At 44.8% G+C, this 15,025-nt stretch overlaps 1 protein-coding gene across 1 annotated transcript in view; it reads right to left on the bottom strand.

Annotated features, from left to right (window-relative positions):
- The window catches only part of TMEM178B (transmembrane protein 178B), a 407,211-nt gene that overhangs the window by 20,615 nt on the left and 371,571 nt on the right, over window positions 1–15,025 (bottom strand). The window lies entirely within an intron of this gene.

Below are 15,025 nucleotides of genomic sequence, written 5' to 3'. Positions count from 1 at the left end.
GGACATTGGCAGCGTGTTCAAAGGGTTTCATTACAACGGGAATTTACTAAGGTCAAAGTGCCATTGTCCTGTCTCCTGGACCGGAGTCTGAAATTCTCATCCTCCATGCGGTCTACACAGTCTTTGAAATTACCCATTATGGTCTAATCCTAGTCCTGAATCTCCCAAGACATCTTCCCCAAGTATGCCTAGCACGAGATTATCCACACTTTTTCTGAATCTGTAAAATTTTTATGGTCCGAAACAGCAAGCTACCAATTAATTGCACCTCCTATCCTCTGTTTGAGCTTGTGCTCAGCCAGCCTGTGAATTTCTCAAGAACTGGCATGGTGGTGTCTCCTTTGGTATCACACACAGCACTGAGCATTCAATCCTTATCACTTGGACAAATGGGATTTCTAGGCTGTGCAGCTTATAACTAAAAATATGAACATTGGCCGGGCGTGGTGGCTCACACCTGTAATCCCAGCACTTTGGGAGGCCGAGGCGGTGGATCACCTGAAGTTGGGAGTTCGAGACCAGCCTGACCAACAAGAAGAAACCTTGTCTCTACTAAAAATACAAAATTAGCCAGGAGTGGTGGCGCATGCCTGTAATCCCAGCTACTCGGGAGGCTGAGGCAGGAGAATCGCTTGAACCCCGGAGGTGGAGGTTGCAGTGAGCCGAGATCATGCCATTGCACGCAAGCCTGGGCGATAAGAGTGAAACTCTGTCTCAAAAAACAAACAAACAAACAAACCAAAAAAACATTGAAATCTAAAGGAGAATGAAGTAAACACACTATGCCTTGTCCCCTCATTCCCCTTTCTTAAATTGTTATGTGATTGCTGAGGTGTTTGTGCATTATATTGCTGTGTTTGTGTGTATGTGTGTGTGTGTGTGCGCGCACAGGTGCATGCACCCATGCATGTACACACCTTGTGTTTCAATGGACACCTTGGATTTTGGAAAGCAGTTTTCTTTTTTTGCAGGACTTCAGCATCAGAATAATACCCTCTCTGCAGGATTATTTTGAAGAGCCATAATAATGAATGTGAAGAGTTAAAATTGCTTTCTACATGTAAGGTATAATATTAGAAATGGAAAGCTTTAAGTGAGATTGAAGAAAAATTGTTCTCAAGGACAAAAAAAAAATGTTTCCTGTTTTCATCTCCATCACCCACTCCATTCTCCTTCAATCCCACCCCAGGTTTGTAAATGCTACTCTGGGGAGCAATTGCTCTCAACAGAGAACAGAGGAAGTGCTTACTCAGGACCCTTCATTCTGTGGGCTTTGTCAGAACCAGAAGCATGGAACTTGGAAGGATCTCAAGATACACTTCTGAGACAGATCCTCCTTGGTAATGGAACTTATCTCCTAGATCTAAGAGTTTACAGCCTCCAGTGGGGGTACATGATGACATTGGTGGGTCTGTGAAGAAGCTTGTTAGGCTCATATCTCAACCAGTCTCTACTAAAAAATACAAAATCAGCCGGGTGTGGTGGCACGCACCTGTAATCCCAGCTACTCAGGAGGCTGAGGCAGGATAATTGCTTGAACCCAGGAGACGAAGGTTGCAGTGAGCTGAGATCACACCACTGCACTCCAGCCTGGGCTACAGAGTGAGATTTCATCTCAAACAATAAACAACAAACAAACAAAAAGTAATAAAAAGTTGAGAGAAAAGGTCACCATCCATCTAGAAAGGGATACATGACTCAAATAGATACTGTCCTTCTTCCTACTTGACTTTCCCATCACTTTCAACCAACACTGCCAACAGTGTGGTGTGTACTCTTTCCATTTTTCTTTCTGTTCTTATACATTTTTGTAAGTTTTATACCTATAAAATCATACCTACTCTTCTGTACCTGGCTTTGACCACTTAATGTGCTTTTGATAACATTCCATGCCTATATATCAAAATCTTAACCACAAAATATGTTACACTGCATGCATGTACCAAGTTTACCATTCCTCCACACTGATGGATGTTTGCACAGTTGCATATTTTTCAGTATTACAAAGAATCCTGCAGTAAATATCCAAGTTGGGGACCTTTTGTAAGTGCTACAGAGGTTCTGACCCTGGCTTCTCTGGAATATAGAGCTGCCATTGATGGTTACCCCACACTTTCTTATTAAATGACTGTGAGAGTGGCATTTTTATTAGTTTTAATCTACATAGCATACACTCCTTCTTTCTTCCTTTGGTTAAAACATCACCACTATTCTTTCTTATGAGGAAGCCATTCTGTAGTCACAGTGATTAATTCAGGCATAGGCTGAATTAAGTTCGGCCTCAGTTTCTGTATCTTCTGTATCTCTTGGGGTTGCTGTGAGATTATACAGATCTACACATGTATACACACATACATACATATATATGCCTATGAAAATTACATATATACACCTCTTTATATGTGGGTATATTAGGATATATACAGCAAATAAATTATGTAATTGACATAGTCATCCCAAGCTAAATAATTTGCTGAAGGTCTCAAAGCATGTGACAGTGCAAACATTTGATTTTGCTGTAAAGCCTCAAATTATTTGGCTGCAGAAACATCTGAGAACCATCCATTCCACTTGCTTCCACTGCTTTCATTAAAAAAAACAATACTCCAGGGGAAGTAACCTCTAGCCCCCTCCACTTGGCCCACCTGGCCTTGGATATTTCATGCTCCCCGTGAAATGAAAAGTTGTGAAGATCTGCTATGAGCTTTCTATATAGGATGGGAAGGACAGTTCTGGAAAGGAAACAAATTAAGAGTGCACCATCCATATTCTTTCCAAGTGAATCTTTGCAGCTTCTTATCCATCTGGGCCTTGGTTCAGAGCTGAGAGTTAGTGGGATCCAACTGGCTTCTTAACTAAACTGAGAGTGGCACCTACAGCTGTGCAGTAAGGAGCATCCTCAAGCTGTGATTAGTGTGCTTCCAAGAGTGAAGCCACTTAGAGCGTGCCATCTTCCTGCCCCTGCTTTTCTTCTCTCACCTTCTTCTAGCCAACTCTTTCTGGTGAATGACAATGGTCCATGGAGCAAACTTGGAGAATCTGTAGGGCAGAGGGAAACCTTGCCCTGGGTTTCTTGCTGGGAACAAGACTGACAATAATACAGAACTTCCTGCAGACCTTTTCTGACACTGCATCTTCCTGGTTGCTCTGGCCATTCATCTTCTAGGTACCATGCAAGGCTTTTGCAAAGAAAGCTGCATCACTCCCCCAGGGCTGGCATGAGGCCCAGGACACACAGATCTATCATTGCATTTGAATTCCTGTTTTGGTAGTCATAAGGTTCTCTTGACCAGGGGGTACATCAGGACAGCCTGTACCAGCTTCCTGGTAGGGGAGCTACAACATACAAGGGTGTGGTTTTGTGGAAAGTGTACACTACCAAGAATCTGGTCCCATTCTTGCCCATAAGTGGTCAAATCACTTCATCTCTCTGGATCATGATCCCTTTAGCCATAAAATACAGGGGTAGGACCAGATCTCTATGGTCCTTCTTTTTCATCTAAATGATCCTATGACTCTAGATATTGGGGTAAGAAGGTGCTATTCTCTCTGACTTGCTCTAGGACTAGCTGTCACTTATTTTGTCAAACATGAACTATCTGGAGAGAGGATACTGCTTCTCACCTCCTGACATGCACAGAAGGGGTGGTGGATGAGACCATTAGATGTCATTATTTGACATCAATGTGCATATGAGGCTCAGCTCTAAACTGCCTTGATTCTAAGCATGGAAGGATTGGGCCCCAGCTGTTTAAGTGTCTGGAATAAATTGTGTCCTGAATGAAATCTCTCTGGCTTCTGCCCTATCTGATTCAAGCCAATGCCATGTTAATTAGTAGAGGGAGAAGCTTGGGGTGGTAGCCAAAAGATCAGGCAAGCCTGCCACCTGGTTTGGCTATGTTTCCATATGCCCAGCACATTTATCAGCTTGGCCCTAGCCTTTCTCTGAGATGAAAACCTAAACCCAAGTGAATTTTGCAGGCTGTCACCCCACCACTGGGTCACTGAATGCATACATAGCTTTATATGGATAAATCATTTGCATGTAATGTTTATAATATGATAGACATTGTTCCAAGAGCTTTACAAATGTTAACTCTTTTAATCCTCGAAGCAACATTGTAAGGTTTAGATGAGGAAAATGAGGCACAGAGAGGTTAAATAATTTGCCTGAGGCCACACAGTAAATACTACAGCCAGGATTCAAACCCATGCTTTAGCCACTTTTTAAGTTGCCTCTCATCACAGCAATTTCATGTACACCTGTATGATTGTCTCTCCAGTTGCACTGAAATTAATATAAGCAGAGAATCTCTCTTCTTCTCCAGTAGGACCCTACACACAGTGGTGTTTAAATAAGATTCATCAACTAGCTGGTGAGATTGGAAGAAGAGGGCTTATCATTATCCGATGTGGCCCCAAGGAGGTTCTGAGGGCCCTTCAGACTCAGGCTGAGTTGGTAAAATCTGACTACTTCATAGAACTAGGGAAGCCTATCACAACCTGTATACAACTTCACACATTATTTGTGTCAGGTAGAAGGGTGACTCCTTCTGAAGGGACACGAGTTTTCTATAAGGATTAGGATAGAGAGGTCACGAAAGGAAATGAATCAAGATCAGAGCACTAAATCTCTTTCAATGAGAATCCCTGTAGCTTCTCAACAGGTCAGGGACTAAACCAGTGGACAGAAGAAGCTGGTGGTCAGAAGAGGGCCCAAAGGAGCTCAGCATGGACTTCAGCCCATCAGGAATGTCCTCTTCTCCCTTCAGGCCCTCCCCCAAGCCCTCTGCCTTGGGAATGGGTCTCTACCTGGCAGCCCTTTTAGCTCTACTTTCCTCTCGGGGGTTTATTCGAGGAATGAGAATTATTCACTCATCTTCCGCACCCTTCTGAATTCAAACTCTAATGAGAAAAGAACCACAGAAAGGAGGCAGATGAGGAGAAATATACCAGCTCTGTTACTGACAAGTCTACAGTGGCAACTGTGGCTTGTTCCATTGTCCCATGGCCACAGTCAAGATCCCCAATACTTTCTCTCCAGGTTTACATTTTAGGAGGGAACGTTTGAATCTGTAGAGCAGATACACTAACCCAGAAGTGTTGACTCATATTGGTGGGTGAGGAAAGGAAAGGAAAGGAAGGAGAGGAAGGAGAGGAGGGAGAAGAGAGAGAGGAGAGAGAGGAGAGAGAGGAGAGGAGAGGAGAGGAGGAAAGGAAGAAAGGTCCCCAAAGTGGCCTCCTGAAGCTGGCCTGGGTCTTGGGCCCTGACCCCAGGAAGGCTGACCACATGGAGACGTGAGCAAGGGGAGGGGACCCAAAGGGTACTGGGCCCCACGTGCTTGGCTTTCTCTCCCACCAATGTCACCATCAGAGAAGGCAGTCACTTCTCTGTAAGGCCTTAAAAGCTGGAGTCTGCATCCTCCTAAAGAGAGGAGAGAAGTTTCCTACTTTATGACATGGGGTCTAGATGGAATGCCAAGGTGAGAAGAGAATGGCTGCCCCACTTCCCTTAGCCATGCTAACTCAGGGGCTATAAAAAGCCGTGAGCCAGAGGCTTTTGGGAAATGTGATTTTGATCGAACTTATCTGAAAATGTTAAGAGCTGAGCCAGAGGGGTAATTATATTAATTATTATTTTAAATAAATTGTGCCTGGGAGTGTGGCAGAAACTTCAAGAAGAGATTCTTAGGTTTTGCTAGGGTGGCAATGGCAAGGACACAGCTCTTGACATTCCCTATTACCCAGGGCCCAAATTGGAGGGTCAAATATCATACTAGATTTACATTTTAACTGTATGTAAAGCTGCTTAAGCTTTTTTTTTTTTTAGATAAAAGGGATTTTTTGCTTCATTCACAACAGAGTTTAGTTACATAGGGATATATAAAAATGGAAATCTATTAATGACATGTGAAATCCTAAACTAGAATGAATAAATAAAGACTTGGCATACTGCTTCTGAAAAGTTGCCAGTTCTAGGTCTAGGAGCAGTTTCCTTTGATAGATGGACATTGAAAGCCCTTCGAGGGGCAATGAGAAGAACGGGGCATTCCTGCTTCAGCCTCAACCATTAGCTCCCCTGTGAGGCCTCTTGACTCCCCAGCAGAGGGAGGCTCCCTTTGTCCATATTCCCACAATCTGCCCTGTTATAGCACTTGTCATGGGGCTGCTCTGAGCACTTACGTGCCTCTACCACTTGCCTGGGCAGTCTTTAAGGACAGGGACCATACAAGTTACTATTTGAGTGTCTTAGATATTAACACAATGTCTAGCACACAGTAGGTATCCAATCAATGTTTACTTAGCTGAACTTAGTTTGTAAAGCAGATAATTAAGAGTGTGATAGAGTTGTTTCCAAATATTTGAAAGACTTGGAGGAAAAAGGCACTGGCTGTAATTTATGTCACTTTAGCAGAAAGGACCCAAGGCCAAGAAGTCAAAGTTACCAGAAACCTTAAAATAAAGATGAGCAAAATAACAACCGGAGTCACCCACAAGGCAGGGAGCCCCTGCCACCAAGGAGGTTTTGACTCAGAGAAAAGCTAGGAAATGACTAGATCACTACTGTCCAAGACACTCACAATGAGGCAAATGCCATCAAAATGGAACAAAGTGAGGTCCGAGTTCAGAGGAGGAGTCTGGGTCTAGGTAAGATCATTCAAAAAGGTTTCTAGAAGACGCTAACTGTAAGTTGAGCCTTGACAACAGCTTCAGGCTTCAATAGGCAGAAAAGGGTGTCATGGAGGCAGTGACAGTCAGTCACTGGGGTGACTGGAACACCTGTGGTTCATGGGCCTGTCTGAGACATGAGACAAGATTGTGTCTGACATTCAACTCCAGGCTGGGGACATTGGCCTTTATTCTCTTAACAACTGGGAGCCACAGAATATTTTTTCACCAGAGAAATGATGTAAGTGTACTTTAGAAAAGCAGTATGCTGTAAAGGATGAATTTAGTGGAAAGTAGGGAAATGAACATTTATAGAGTGCCTACTCTCTGCTAGATATTTTTTTTAATATATTAACTTGTTTTATCTAAACAACAACCCTACAGGGTAAGCAGCACTATGTCAATTTTACAGATGAGAAAATGCAGGCTCAGAGGTTGCCAACTAAGTGGTGGGACAGAGATTTCCACCAAGGGCTAAATGACTCCCAAACTACTGCAATAGTACTAAGGGCCCAGATGGCACTCAGGGAATGGAAACAAATGAATGAGCTGCAAACAATATTGCAAAGGAAATATTGGCAGATGCTGGCAATTGATGGAAAGGTAAGGGTGAAAACGGAAAACTGGAAGATGACTCAGGTAATAGACCGATCTGCAAGGAAGTGAAGAAAACAAGCTAATTTGCTGGAGGAAGGGAAAGATCAGAGCAGACATGTGTTAGGTGCCTACAGTCAGTCAGGCACTTAGCATGTACTCAATAAACATAAAGCACATGCACAACGTATATAGAGAAAGGACAAATCCGGGTCAAAGTATGTTTGAGGTTCCAGAAAGGTGGAGATGTCTAGAAAGCATTTTTAAAACATGAGGCCAGAGCTCAGGAAAGACTGTTTCATAACATGTTCCAGATTCATTTGTGCAGAGATAATCATCACTGTGATGGTGGGTGTTGTTGACAAGCGGACATGTTTTTGGGTAAAAAGCAAAGAGAGTCAAAAGCCTATATTTATAGGTAGAAAAGGGCAAAGAAAACAGAAAAGGAAAAAGGAACAATCAAAAGGGTATTGTTATAGAAGACAAGAGATGAAAGTTTCACGAAAGATGGAGCTAGGTCAACCCTAGTGAGGTCAGGAACAGGACGGTCAAGGACAGGTGACAGGTGGAACAGCCAGGAGTAAGCACATCTCCAAGAAGCCAGCTTCCGAGACAGGGCGGGAACAGAGACTCCAAGAGATGAAGTGGGTTGGTAGTGGAGCTCTAGAAGTAATAAGTAAGGATTATCCTTTCTGCCTCATGAGCCCCAAGCTTTGCCGTTTGTCTTAAAACACATAAAAATGTTCATATATCCAGCTAAAGAGACTCATTTTCCTATTTCTCTAAGAAATATTTTATGAACAGAACCAGCTTCCTCTTTCTTGCCAGCCCAAGAACACTGCCCTTCATGTACCATGCATGATGAGATGGCCGTGTGGAGTCGTCTCTTACCCTACCAGGTCATGAGCTGTTTGAGGATCACAGCCGTGTCAGTAAGTTAATGGTTATTTGGAAGACAGTGCTGCATAATTAAAAGCCCTGGCCTCAGAATCAAATAGATTTGAGTTTGAATTCCGGCTTTGGGAATGATGTGGCCAAGTACCTTGACCAAGGTACTTAAACTCTAAGCGAGTACTAGGAACTGCAAAGAAGGTAGGAGTCAGTGCTAAACTGAGCACACATTATTAAAAATGTACTAAGTGCTCACTACAGACCAAGCATGGTTCTGAGCATTTTGCACATCAACTCATTTAATTCTCATAACAACCGTACAAGGCAGGTATGATTTTACAGGTGGTGATACAGAGGTGTATAAAGGAGAAATCTGCCCAGGGTTGCAGAACTTTTGAGTCTGACTCCAGATAACATTCATTCCATCTGGCCCTGAGGCCTTTGTTAACACTTCGGTAGCAGAAGTGGCTCCATTTTGCCTTCTTGACCTGTCTTCCTCCTTCCTACCCCAAATAACATCTGCCTGCCCCTTGCTGGTGGGAGTGGAGGAGGACCCTCTGGCTTACAAATGCATGTGAGTAAGCCTGTGTTTTGGAGGCCTGTCCCTTTACCGCAGGTGGCATTCCCAGTAACCTTTTGTTTTATCCTACTGTCACAGGAACACAAAAGTAAGAATGGGTACCAGTCTGAAGACCTTAGATTAAGACTCCATCATTTACTTAACTGCATGACTCCAAGCTTGTTTCATGGCTCTCTGGGTCTAGTTTATTATCTACAAAATTAGGGTGGTAATGCTGACCTTAAAGGGCTGCTGAGATGAAAGGAGATAATGTTGGAACAGTGTCTACTGTTGACCTGCTATAGGTTGTCTGCTCATCTTCTTCCCTCTCCACCTCTTCCACCTGCCTCCTATGGGGGTTTTCAGGTCAAATGAGACCTTATCCTCCCTTTAAAGCTCTGTGAACTGTAAGGTGTTACCCAAAACATAAATGGCCCCCTTTCCTCCCTTTTTGGGTGGCCACAAACTTCCTGCCCCAAGAATGGTGAATGGGTGGATTGGCAATGTCCTCTTTTCTGCTGAAACAACACAAAATTCTTTTGTTTTAAATATTTTGCACTTAAGGGTTTCAGTCCTGAAAAAGAAAACAGCTAATATATCTCTTATTGATCCAGGTGTCTGGCTCCTCTCTACAATTGTGAGCAACCCTGAGGCAGAGATGGGTTTGATTTTATTTTCTCTTCCACAGCACCCAGGACGTAGTAGGTACTTAACAACTGGTTGCCCACTTCATGAATAACAAGCATTGGGCATGTTCAAATGGTTCACTAAAGTGGGGATGGGCTTGCCTCCTTCACAGCCAGATCTTGGAAGTCCTTGACCTTTTGATAGCATCTATAGATAGGGTGAGTGCATTTTCCAAACCCCAAATCAAGACACAAAGGATGAGAAATGATCTGATCATAGGAAACTATGTTTGAAATCAGGAGGACTCAGAAAGTCAGGGAGGCACAGTGGCTTTGCATAGACCCTCATTCCCCAATTATTTCAGACATGGTGAGTAAAGGCAAACCATTTCCTGCCTGTCCCAGTAGCCCAGACTCTGTTAGGATGAGCAGATACATCCACAAGAGCAGAATTCATTTACAGCTCAGGCACTATGTTCATAGATCCTCTCCAGTGTAATGCTTTGAGACCTTCCCAGAGTCCCTCTCCCCTAGGCCTTAAATGCCCCTGTATTGTACAGACTGCTGAATTGTTCAGGCTTGCCAGGCTTCGCCCACCTCCTCTGCAGGGGTGCATCATCTGCAGTGAGATTCAGAGAGATTGCCTGGGCCAAGGTGTGTCTGGCGGCTCATAGTGAGGGCTGCTGCCGAGTCCTTGCTCCCCAGCTCTCGATCTGGGCCAGTTCTCCGAGTCTCTGGTACCCAGAGGGAGCCAGGCACCCTCCCTCCTGTCTGCACATTCTGACTTACTCACTGAGAATGTGCTCTAAGCCTATCTCAGGGGGACCCTGTGTCTGGTCTGGTCTGGTCCGGTTTGCCCTGGTGCCCGGTGGCTTCGATTCCATCCTCCAGGCTCTAGACCCTGTAGTACATCTCAGCCATCAAGGATTGGACGTGACAAAGAGCCTCAAGAGGGCAGAGAGTGCCTCCCTTCCTTGGGTCAGGCTATTTTTGGTCACTTCTTACCTGTCTTTAACCCCTCTACTCTCAACCTGCCCCCACCCCTGCAATCAATGCCCCCATCCTCAGAGAACAGGAGAGAGAAAACTCCTCTTTGCTTTGACCTGCTTGTCCCTCTTGTTTCCTGGGAACAGCTTTTAAGTCTAATAGGAGGGGTCTCTCCATTTACTTCAGAAACCAGCATTTTTCTTTGATTTGTGACTTGTTTCAAGGGCCAGAAGCTTGCCTGACAACTTCCCTTTCTCTGAGGCTTACAAACCTCTGTAAGAGCATCCCAGAAGAGCCACGGAGAGGGAGACTTTTGAAATTACTTTAGAAATGACCTAAGTTTCCATAGCAATCCAGCACTGTGGAGTCATCATCACATTCCAGGTCTTTATTTCCACAGAAAGGGCTATTGGAGGAATCAGTCCCTTCTCGACAACCACTCCAGAGGTAGAGATGGTCTTCATCTACCCTGTCCCCCTTCTCTCCTCCTGCTCACCCTCCTCCTGGCCCACCTTGCTTGTCTGTCCGTGGTATGGAAGCAACGGACCCCAACTCAGCACAGTTTAGTGATTTCCACCCCAGAGAAGACAGGGTCTTGTTAATGCTGACGGGAGGAGACCTCAGGGTGTCACGGTCCCAGTCTGAGCCTGGACTGCATTTATTCAGTCATTTGGACATGTCCAGCATGGCTGTGGTGGTGGAGGCAGGCCAGCTGGGAGGGCACTGGGCTGGGGGAAATCACTCATCCTAAGTGAGAACTCAAATCGTCTCCCCCACCCTCAGTCTGGACACTGAGAACCAAAGCCTGACCTTACTGTCTACAGGAACATGGCTTTCCTATTCTGCCATCTCCTTTACACTTCTGGGACTGTCCTGTGCAAGTAAATGATTTGATTGTTTCATTACAGGAACTTTCCAAAAGATCCACCAACACTTTCATCAAAAGCATCAACTGACAGCATGTGCCCCAAGATTCTCTGAATCCTTGGCCTCAAAATCTTCACCTTGCTGTTCCCACCAGTCCAGGACATTATCATTATTCTTACCCAATCATTATCTAATTATTCATACCCAACGTTAATCACATGTCCACACTGAAATAATGGCTTTAAATCAAACATCCAATTCTCAATAAATTCTGATCTTACTCCCTCCCCTGGAGGCCCTGCCAAAGTTTTTCAAGGTACATTCTCTCTTATCACAGAAAGCAATTGTCTTATTAACAGCTTTTCCTGATTAACAGGTTGTGTTCTCAATATTTGGGGAGTAGCTTTTGACATAAGGAAAGAGGCACACATGCTTTGTGTGATTATTCAGTCATCAAAGGCAAGCGGTGGTCTTAAGCACAGCAGACTGGTTAGGGAGAAGGGGGTTTACAAGCAGAATAGAGATGAGATCTGGTTTCTTAAGATCTCTGGGAGCCCCTGCAGCAAAAGTCTATGGAGTTCCGGGCTCAGGGCATTTAAGTGTGGGACAATGCTAGAGGCAGAACTGGCTTCATGGGCATGTGATCTATGCAGTCGCCCACTTGCTTGGATCCTCTACTGTTGCTGTCCTGAAATTCTTAATCATGTTTGAACGAGGCATCCTGGGTTTTCATCCTGCACTGGGCCCCACAAATTGTATAGCTGGTACAGGCTAGATGGTGCGGCTGCCCCTGCAACATCTTCAGGGGGCACATGCCAGCCCCTAACCCTGCTCGGGCTTCTCCAGATATGTACAGACACAGCACCCCACTCACTGGAACTGGGAGTGGCAGGTGGTAGAGAGGCTGACATAGCCAGAGAGGTTGATAAAAGTCACACGGTATCAAATGATTGCCCAGGAAAGAAGCCTAGGGCAAGCTGTGAAACAGATAGAGAGCAGGGCAAGCAGAATGGGGACGGACGCCCCTCGGTCCATCAGCCCCTGCCCACGCCTCTGAGGCCCTTAATGATCTGCTCTTGGCAGAGTCATCTCTGTCTCATTCTGCTCCCATCACGGTCATCCTCTCACTCAACTTCTTCAGACCCAACAGGCTCAGTCCTCTCCCAGGCCCCTTCTCCTTGCTGCTCATTTTACCTGGCATGATCTTGCCCCAAGTCTTCTTATGGCTCCCTGCCCCCTACATTCAAGCCCTGTTCAAACATCACCACCACTGATAGGCCCTCCATGCCCTCTCTAACGACAGCCATGCCCCCATCTCTATCAACTTCCCAGCTTTATTTTTCTCCATAGTTCTTATCACCTAACATCGCACTATATTTTTATGGCACTTGCTTTTGGTCTGTCTCTCCAACTTGAACGTAAGCTTCCTGAGGACTTTATCCTGCTCTTCTCTGTATCCTAGGTGCCTCGACAGTGTCTGGCACATAATGGGCAATCAGTATTTATTGAGCAAACAAATAAATGAATGAGTATGGGTGATCAGTCGGAGAGACATTACCTGTCTAAAGATTTCTTCTTTTTCATCTCGATGGCATGTAATGCGTTTGTGTGGCATTGGTAGTGATGGGATGATGCTGCTCAGGGCAGTGTCACTAAAGGTGGTTATTTAAAAAAAGAAGTACTTCAGTAGCTAAATAATAATAATAACTTAAAAGGTATTCAGCACAATGCCAGGCATTGTTGTGAGCCCTTCACATGTATTAACTCTGCAAGCCTCATAGCTGTGCCTGAAGTGTGTCCTGTTATTGGACCTCTTTTATAGATGAGAAAATTGAAGCAAGGCATGAAAAATGGATAAGAAACTTTCCTAGGGCCACATGGCTAGTCCAAGACTCTTTTGGTCCTGGACTGGTTCTCCATGACAAAACCATAATTCCCTCTTCAATTGGGTGATTCCACTTAACTAGGACTCTCACCCCCAATCAAGAGGCAGAGAATGGAAGACAGCTCATGTGCAAGTGTAGACAAGGGTTGGCTCTTCCCAAAGAAACTCTCTGAGATGCCTTCACCAACCATCCTCCTTTGCATTTCCTTCCAGGGGCTGCTCTGTCTTAGCATTTCCAACCAGAAAGCCAATGACAAAGACTCCTCCTGCTCTGGCGAACATGTGGCACTGTGGCTTTCCTGAAGGCTTGGCAGGTGAGTGATGGGGCATTCTGACATGGCTTTTAATTGCTGACCGGATTTGGATTCATCTGGATAAGGCTGCTCCCTGTTCTCTTCTGAACCCCACATCTGTAGGAGGGGCAGGTCCCATTGGGTGGCAAAGGTGAAACTCCTTTGGGTCTGCCCCAGCTTCAGTGTGAAAATGAGGCCCTCCTGCTGCCTGGGTTACTGAAGTGGTGCATCCTGGCCACTCATTCTATGTGAGGTACATTAGGTAAGCCCGGATGTTATTTCCTAGTCCTCCTGACAATGTGCCTTCTCCCTCAAATGTCTTTTAGTGACATGACTTACCCCCTCCCTGATTTGTTTTAATTGTAATCATCAAATGCTAATAAATATTGAAATCTGCACTTTCCAAGAGGCAAGATACGCTCCAGGGTATGAAGTAGTTTGTGAGTCTCTAATCAGGATTTTGAAAGAAAGATTATAAGACAAAAAGTCAAGAGATGAGTTGTGATGTTCTAGTGAAATCTCACATAAAACTATAAAAGCAGATTGGCAGGGTAAGAAGATGGGTTTTATGCCAGAGTTGCCCTTGATTCACCATGATAGCTCACAGATACTTCTCTGCCTATTAAAATGGACTTCACTTAGGCTATACATGTAACAGTAACAGCACCATTTATCAAGGGTTTATTGTAAGCCTGTCTCATAGTAAGTCATTAGCTTACTGAATATATTCTCCCTCCCCAAAATATCTAACTTATATGGTCCTTTTACTCCATGTCTCCCCTCTCTGACCTAAGAGTCATGAAGTTTGAGATATAATGCCTCCTGAACTTATATTAGGTTTGTGCAAAAGTAACTGCCATTTTTGTCATTACTTTTAATTACTTTGAAACATCAACCTAGCATGTTTCTAAGTACAGCAAGCTAGGAATAACAGTGGGGAAAGGCTGGTGGGGAAACCTGAATGTTGTTCTATAAGATCCCTTAAATCATTTTACTGTCTAAAAGAAACAGTCCTCCAGGCAAGATGGCCATTGCTTGGACTTTTCATTTTAGGCTTGTATATTTTCAGAATGCCCAGGCCTCCATGAAGATCTTTGTCTAGCAGCAGAAGAGTGTTATGCTGAGTGTCTGGGGGTTCATCACACAGCTGAACTGCTCTCTGGTGAGCTTGGTGGAGCGGGTATAGATGCCAGACATGTGGCATCATCGGTTTGCAAATCACTGCAATCACTCACACATAATAGCCTGAGCTTCTTTAGGGCATTCTCTTCATTCCCCCTGACTGACTGGGAAGGTATAAAAGGTCACACTGATCACAGGTGGTAGGAAAAGAAACTTTAATGATTTCCTTTTCTCATTACCACCCGTGCCCTTGGTTCTGGCCGCGGTCTCCTCCATATGCCCCTTTGTGCTTTGTGAAAGGAGCGAAGGGAGAGAGGGAGACACAGAGTGAATGACACATACTGGCACCCACTTAGAAGCCCAGAACCAGAGTTGTGCTAGTGTGGGAAGAAGCAGGGGCTGTGGGGCCCCTGCTTCTTCAACACGGGGTTGAACATGGGAGATCTTCAACACGGGGTGCCAAAAGCAGGGGCAGGGCTGGGGATGCAAGAAAGCAGGCTGGGTCCCAGGCTGGGCTCCAGCTCTCATCTGC

Source organism: Pan troglodytes, chromosome 6 (assembly GCF_028858775.2).
Source record: "Pan troglodytes isolate AG18354 chromosome 6, NHGRI_mPanTro3-v2.0_pri, whole genome shotgun sequence".
Taxonomy (NCBI): Eukaryota; Metazoa; Chordata; class Mammalia; order Primates; family Hominidae; genus Pan; species Pan troglodytes.
This window is presented reverse-complemented; position numbering and strand designations above follow the sequence as displayed.